We start from the raw sequence: 8,754 nt of genomic DNA on the forward strand, positions 1-8,754 counted from the left end.
TAAAGACATTGTTTCAATTCACAAGGAAACATATCTTAACATTAAGTCAAAGAAAATGCATCTAAAAGGAAAAAATTGTCCAAAAAATAATATATCCAAAATAATTGCATTTTACAATATTATTTCAGTACAAGAAGAACATTAACTGAACTATTTTATAAATTATTGTAAAATGTTACTACTATTTGAAGCTTTACTTTAAAAGTATCATTTTAATATTTAACACCCTTTAGACAGTTTTTGTTTTTGACAAAAATCAAAATGTTCAGATATAATTCATACCTGCACAGAACTTTTTACCCTTATTTTAGTTACTGAATATTTTTTTTTTTATTTGAGTTATACTACTCCACAAATTTAATTCAAATTTCTAATAAAATTTTGTCATGTCAACAGAACATAATCAATGATCAAATAACAAGGTTAGGTTAACTTCATTCTCTATCAATGGGGTAAATGATATCTCAACCAAGGACATCATTTACTCCACTGATAAAGAAAATTAATTGAGAACATGTCATGATATTTCAAAAGTAAAGAATTTGAAATTAAATATACAACCATTCAATGGAAACAATGTCAAATTACATTTAATTCAAATTTTTAAAAATTACCCAAGTTATTTGTATTAAATTGATCTAGTTCAATAAATTTTTATATATTTATATAATATTCAAATGAGAAAATTGGCTTTAGTATTTACAAACTTAAGTTTTGTTTAAAGATAATTCAACAATAAAGCAAATTTATCATTTATTAATAAATATTTGTGTTGTTATGAATACCTGATCCAAATATTTCAATTTAATTTAAATATGCTATAAACTAAGTTATGCTTATTTCTAAACATGCTGAAAAAACTAATTTTTTAATAAATAAAACAAGAACATTTATATAGGTAATATTATATTGTTACTATTTTGCAATCAGATTATATAATAATGTTACAATAATTTAATGATTTCCATATGATGATAAAGTTCACTACTTCCACATCCAGATTGTTTTTCATAATTCGTTTTTATGAACATAAATATGCAAAATTTCTTTGTTCTAACATGTAACAAGCAGAACAAGGAGATAATTTGAAAATATTTTTGACTAAAACACAAAAAACAAAATAAAAATTCATCCATTAAAAGTTAAAACATTTTCCTGTTAAGATTAATATGGGAACAAATTTTAAAATACAAAAAAATGTAGTTATTTGAAACATTTTGCTGTTATTTACTTTAAATTAAAAGTATAACTTGATTCTGGATGTAGAGGTATACTTTAACTCTAATTTTTTTACCAAATAATATTGCACTTGAAAAATATAAATATCTTAAATCTGTTGTTAAAAATTAGAAGTGAAATATCATTTCTAAGCAGGCTCTCTTTTAATATTCCTTGATATTAATTTAACAAAGAGAGATAATTCTTAACACGCTGACATATGCATAAATACATATCAGGCTAAAAAGGAAATTTGAGACTTTGTTCCAATAAATGAAAACAGATTTCAATTTTTAAACTTAAAGCTTTAAACAAGGGAAATTAATCTACATGTATATTATCACAAATAAAACATGTTATCAAATTATCTTGTTATCAATTCAGAAAAATAAGTTTTAAAAAAGTATCAAGGTCTTCTTAATCAATAGGCTAAATTAATTTTTATAAGAGCAAAGATTGATACATAAAAATCAACAGAAAATTGATTTTTATCATAAAAATATTAAATATAAACATATATTTTTACTTTATGATAAATTATTTATCGATTAATATTACAAAATAATTTGAAATAGCATACAATACGTTAACAACGCAAACAAGCTTATCAACGTTTTAAACGGCAACCACCACCACCACGTGGTTCCTAATTATACTTTTTTCTAACTTAACTAAAATAACAGCAATAATAAACAAAAACTATCTTGTTTTTACATTTATTATTTAAAAGAATTATTTATAATTAAAAGAAATTAAATGATATAATCCATATTAAATTTAAACAATATGGTGCCATTCAAATGAAATGAGAACATGCCTTTCAACAAAAAATTGCTGTAATTTACCTGAACGATCAAAAATTTTCTATAGAGCGCTCGTAATTCACGTATTAACTAAAACTGTCTCAGAACTTACTATGGTCAAAGCTTAAAAACTTTAACTAACAACGTTATCGCAATTATTCCCAACAACCACGTGGCCGTCTTGTTCGCCATGTGCCGAATAGTGTAAGAATTCTCGTGATGACGTAGTAAACCACGAGATCAAATCAGATAATCCCCTGGCGTCAAGTTTTTAAATTAACAAAATACAAAGAAAGAATTTCTAGAAATTTCGAAATTCGAAACGATTTTTATAAATTTAATAACTTTTATTAATTTTAAAAAATTCCAATATTATTTCATTTAGAAACGTGAAGAATTTAAAATAATTATATATTAAAATGCGTAAAAATTCAATTTAATTTTTTAAAAAAATGTTTAAATTTATAGTTTAGAAATAAAATTATGTAATTAATTTAATTTATAATATTTTTAAAAACTGATTAATACAATTATAAAATTTAAAAATTAAATTTAACATACCTATCAAGTGCAGAATGCATATACAGTAATGTCTATACTTAAAATTTGCTACACGTGTTAACTGTATTTACAAAAAGCGGCAGCTGTATCATTAACAAAATTAACAAATGCTTCTACTTCTACCATCAATATTATATTTAATGATACCGTACATAGATTACATAAATATATACGTTTAATCTTATCTAATTTTCTATCAATTAAGATATCTAAAAAATTGAAGTCATAAGTATATTTTATTATTAAACAGTGTTTAAAATGATATAAATTCTGGAATAGCGGAAATCAAAATTGTTTTATTTACAAAAGCTACAGCTTCTTTTCTATGTAATCACCGTTTCTCTGTTCGTTTTTTTTTTTTCTTCCNAAAGTATAACTTGATTCTGGATGTAGAGGTATACTTTAACTCTAATTTTTTTACCAAATAATATTGCACTTGAAAAATATAAATATCTTAAATCTGTTGTTAAAAATTAGAAGTGAAATATCATTTCTAAGCAGGCTCTCTTTTAATATTCCTTGATATTAATTTAACAAAGAGAGATAATTCTTAACACGCTGACATATGCATAAATACATATCAGGCTAAAAAGGAAATTTGAGACTTTGTTCCAATAAATGAAAACAGATTTCAATTTTTAAACTTAAAGCTTTAAACAAGGGAAATTAATCTACATGTATATTATCACAAATAAAACATGTTATCAAATTATCTTGTTATCAATTCAGAAAAATAAGTTTTAAAAAAGTATCAAGGTCTTCTTAATCAATAGGCTAAATTAATTTTTATAAGAGCAAAGATTGATACATAAAAATCAACAGAAAATTGATTTTTATCATAAAAATATTAAATATAAACATATATTTTTACTTTATGATAAATTATTTATCGATTAATATTACAAAATAATTTGAAATAGCATACAATACGTTAACAACGCAAACAAGCTTATCAACGTTTTAAACGGCAACCACCACCACCACGTGGTTCCTAATTATACTTTTTTCTAACTTAACTAAAATAACAGCAATAATAAACAAAAACTATCTTGTTTTTACATTTATTATTTAAAAGAATTATTTATAATTAAAAGAAATTAAATGATATAATCCATATTAAATTTAAACAATATGGTGCCATTCAAATGAAATGAGAACATGCCTTTCAACAAAAAATTGCTGTAATTTACCTGAACGATCAAAAATTTTCTATAGAGCGCTCGTAATTCACGTATTAACTAAAACTGTCTCAGAACTTACTATGGTCAAAGCTTAAAAACTTTAACTAACAACGTTATCGCAATTATTCCCAACAACCACGTGGCCGTCTTGTTCGCCATGTGCCGAATAGTGTAAGAATTCTCGTGATGACGTAGTAAACCACGAGATCAAATCAGATAATCCCCTGGCGTCAAGTTTTTAAATTAACAAAATACAAAGAAAGAATTTCTAGAAATTTCGAAATTCGAAACGATTTTTATAAATTTAATAACTTTTATTAATTTTAAAAAATTCCAATATTATTTCATTTAGAAACGTGAAGAATTTAAAATAATTATATATTAAAATGCGTAAAAATTCAATTTAATTTTTTAAAAAAATGTTTAAATTTATAGTTTAGAAATAAAATTATGTAATTAATTTAATTTATAATATTTTTAAAAACTGATTAATACAATTATAAAATTTAAAAATTAAATTTAAAACATACCTATCAAGTGTAGAATGCATATACAGTAATGTCTATACTTAAAATTTGCTACACGTGTTAACTGTATTTACAAAAAGCGGCAGCTGTATCATTAACAAAATTAACAAATGCTTCTACTTCTACCATCAATATTATATTTAATGATACCGTACATAGATTACATAAATATATACATTTAATCTTATCTAATTTTCTATCAATTAAGATATCTAAAAAATTGAAGTCATAAGTATATTTTATTATTAAACAGTGTTTAAAATGATATAAATTCTGGAATAGCGGAAATCAAAATTGTTTTATTTACAAAAGCTACAGCTACTTTTCTATGTAATCACCGTTTCTCTGTTCGTTTTTTTTTTTTCTTCCTGGCACATTAGATATTGTAAAAGTATCCCTCGTGTATTCAATATACGCTAGTTACTATGTTTTGAATTAAACTTTTGAATGTAAAATAATAAACTAAATTTATTAAAGCTTTGTAGTTAATAGATTTGCTATGATTTTTTAAAACGGGATTAATTGAAGTATCAGGGCGGCACCGGGTGAGGGTGTTTTAGAGAAACCTACACCCTACTTTGTTGGATGTCAAAACCCTTCCAATTCTCATCGGCAAATCTTAAATAAATTTTTTAATGTTATTGATTTATTGAGTACATTAAACGACTATTAAATCATAATACAAAATGTTTCCAGTAATTAGGGGCTATCCATAAATGACGTCCGGAGAGAAGGGTTAACTTTCAGCTAACTGATTTAAACAGGAACATATTATTTAATGAAGTCTTTGAATACGGCAGTAACTTAATATTTACAATGGTTAATTAGACATTATTTGATCGCACAGGGGGGTCGACACTGTGGGGGGTTCCCGCCCCCCTCAGGCAACACTAGATTCTTACCTCTTAGTACTTTTATAATGCACGGAAATAATTACCCATAGAAACAAACCTTTAAATATAACTCACCTATAAATTCAAATGAAGACAAGACCCGCTAGGTAAAACTTCGAAAAAGTCGACTCTGTAGAAAGCGCACGTCCGAATTCGACCGTAGAGAATACAAGAATAAGGTACAGTACAAGTTCAAAACGACAACTGAGATTATAGCCCAGTACGCATTCCCTTTTAAATTAAAGCCTTAGGGGTTACAACAACAGTAGACAATAGCGCGAATTACCTATTTACCGTTGAACACTGATAATTAAAGTTTTAAAGGAGCTTAAGATAAAATTGCTTCAGTAATGGACGAATGTAGAATCACTTCAAAAAATAAGTTTATATATAGAAATATTAGACTACTTTGTATATATAAAGTAATTTACAATTATAATAATTGATTTTTTTAAACTGTATTTAAGATCCTGAATATGTTAGACAAGTCCTTGACGAATTTCGTGTTCGTTGAATATTTTTTAAAAAATGTCAGAAAACAATTCAAATTTTCGCTACAAATAGTAAGTAAAAATAGCTTATATCTTTCAAAATCGTTAAAAAATTATTTTCAATTTAATATTTTAGTACAGTATTTTACTATTAATATTTTATGAACTCAATTAACGTTGAACACTTTAAAGTACTGTAAAGCATTGTTCCTACTTTTACCAGTCATTAAGAATTACTTTAAATGTGAAAAAGTAATTGAATGTGTAAAGTAAATATGCAACGTAATTGAACTTTTTGAAACGTTCTATTATTGACCATTCTAAATACTGTATATTTTTGGAATGGTGTTTAAGTCTTTGTTCAAAGTATTTATGTTAATTAGACAGAGAATTTGTCGCTAATTCAGTATGTAAAATTTTAATCTTGAACAGATGTTTTGCCTTAACTTAACATTATATTAATTAAACAACACTTTAGAAAAGAATTGAGAAGAGATAAATTATCTATCTAATCACGTTAAGTATCAATATGAAGTTTCAAGATTGTTATTATATTGTCATAATTAACTACTGTCCATTTTTGCGAAGTCATGGAATAGTTTAAACATTAGAAATATGCAGTTTTAAGTAATGCTAGCTAGAAAATTATCTTTTATAATTATTTTACTAGTAAATGAAAATATACGTATTTGTTAATGTACTATATTTATAGTCTAGTTGTAGCCGTTATTTTCAAACATTCTATTAAAATTTTATTTTCCCGGCTGTTATAAGGGAACGTTAATATTATTTAATGTAGCCTAATTATAATTGACAAATAAGATGAAACCCTTTATAATCTCTCAGATAGTTTGTTACGGGCAAAACGTTTCTACCGTTTTAAGAAGTTACGAATTAAAATTTTATCGTCATATAATTCTAGATTATGATAATTAAATAAAATAGGAGTCGGCAACCTTTTCTGACGTATGGCCAAATTCAACTTTTAATAATTATCGGTTCTTCAGTTGCCTACCCTTGAAATCGAATAAACATTACTAAAATCAAGACCATAAATCATTATTAATATTTTACTTTTTTGTTTATATTTTAATTATACCATATTATTCTGATTAGGAGACTTACAAAAACAGACTAAAGTCTCTACACTGGTTACGAGACCATTACTTTTGGTTATTAGTAACCAAGATTAATGGGTCTCATAACCAGAGTAGTATACAGTACAGTATAACCATAAACCATGTTTACTAATTGTTCACTGTATTAATAATTTATTTTGTCTTTAAAATACATATGGATATTTAATCAATTAAATATTATACGATCTTAATTTTTAAGTACTTTGATTTAAGACGAATAAATAAACACAACGAAGCATTATAATTGAAAAAATCAAGTGATATAAATTGTTCTAGACAACATTTTATTAAATTAAAACATACAATAGTTTATTAATAAATTTATTTATTAATCAAAGGTAATGCCATTGGCGATGAATTTCTACGACAACAAACATTATAATATTATATTATAATATGACAAAAACAATAAACCCTTAAAAACACAGAACAAAAGTACAAAAAAAAAAACACATAAAATACCACATACAGTTAATGAATTTCCCACGTGATTGTTATTATTCTTATTTTAAAATTCTCAAAAAAGTACAATAACTATCTGATTCCATCCACCCTTTTCAAATTACACAGTGTATTTAATCCTATTACTATACGAAGTCTAATACAGACAAATATACAAAAGACCCCTTTCAAAGTTCCATTAACCCCAGGGAGATTCCATTAATCCCATTATCGACCCCGTTGGGAACCTCTTTCTTAAATGGTCTAGTAAATTAGTGGTGTTATTGAACATTTTTATTTATTTTTTTTTTTTACAATTATACTTGACAGGATATTAAAACATTTTTTTAAATAATTCCATACACCGATCTTTATTTTTCTTGTAGACTTTGAACTATTTTCTATGGTTAAAAATATTAAGCTTTTACAAAAATGGTTCTTAATCAGGGGTCCAAGGACTCCTAATTAATCCGTAGAACGTTTTCAAGAGTCCATGGTCTTGGAAGAATTATCTATCTTACTTTTTTAGCCGGACATATCAACTAGTTACTAATAAAAATAAATAATTAAGAACTCTAATAAAAATATAACTTTATAGATTTAAAATATTCAGAATTAATTTGATTATTCCTAAAAGCTCGTGGAACATTTTCTTTTATTTCTAGTTCAAACCAGATAAACAGCTCATTGCTTTTCGTGAAAAGTCCTAGAACTGCTGCTGGTTTTAACAGACATTCTCTGGAAAAGGGAAATTGCCTGAAGCCTCACCCAGAATGAGAAGTTTAATTTAATACAAAAATCATCTACAATGTATGTATTATTGCTTCTGTATTCATCGTAGCTCTGAGACTGTAATAAACAAGTGTACATTCTAAATCAAAATAAATAAATATACTTTATGAGAAGCAATTCTTGGTTTTCACGATCAAGGTACTCGTCATGGCGACGGGTAACGTGTATCCAAAGTCGTATTATCTGGGAAGAATTTTATAATTCATAAAGGGTTATAAAAAGCAGCTCTATCGTTCTCATTCTGGTAAATTTCTTAATTTAACAATTAGTCTACGTTTTCTTTTGTTTACTTTAGGTTGTATTACAAAGGAAAATAAAAATGATGAAAAACTTGTGAAAATGCAGCATATTGATCATGAACTATTAGCGAAACATTATAATTAAAAAAAATGATAGTGTGAATTTTTGTTTACATCCTTTATATAATTTAGAAGAGCTTTGCAGTTTTAAAGTAATTACAATTTCACCAGAAACTCCAGAGAAAAATTCACTTGGCTTTAAGGAAAATTTCTGTTTTACTGCATTTGTTTAACTCATGACGGGAATATAATTAAATTGTAAACTAACTCATATCATATTATATAATATATTTTTATGTATAGAAAAGTATAAGAATCAGTTTGTAATGATAGTGTAATAATTGTTATATATTTTTTTAAAACAAAAAAAAAAAAAAAAAAAAAAAAAAAAATTCACCACCTACTTTTT

The 8,754-nt window shown here is 25.2% G+C and overlaps 1 protein-coding gene across 3 annotated transcripts in view; it reads right to left on the reverse strand.

Annotated features, from left to right (window-relative positions):
* LOC111620286 (A-kinase anchor protein 1, mitochondrial-like) overlaps positions 1-3,945 on the reverse strand; it is a 43,126-nt gene extending 39,181 nt beyond the window's left edge. The window contains exon 1 of one of the 3 annotated variants that reach the window (XM_023362186.1): positions 3,773-3,945. The gene's annotated coding sequence lies outside the window, so the exon portion shown is untranslated. Of the gene's footprint in view, positions 1-2,063; positions 2,240-2,582; positions 2,686-3,772 lie in introns of those variants that run through there. The other 2 variants (XM_023362187.1, XM_023362185.1) reach the window with 2 other exon arrangements.
* Between the last annotated feature and the right edge of the window lie 4,809 nt (positions 3,946-8,754).

The sequence above is a fragment of the Centruroides sculpturatus genome, unplaced genomic scaffold (genome assembly GCF_000671375.1).
Source record: "Centruroides sculpturatus isolate CEXI.00-Female unplaced genomic scaffold, Cexi_2.0 scaffold4, whole genome shotgun sequence".
In the NCBI taxonomy this organism is placed as follows: Eukaryota; Metazoa; Arthropoda; class Arachnida; order Scorpiones; family Buthidae; genus Centruroides; species Centruroides sculpturatus.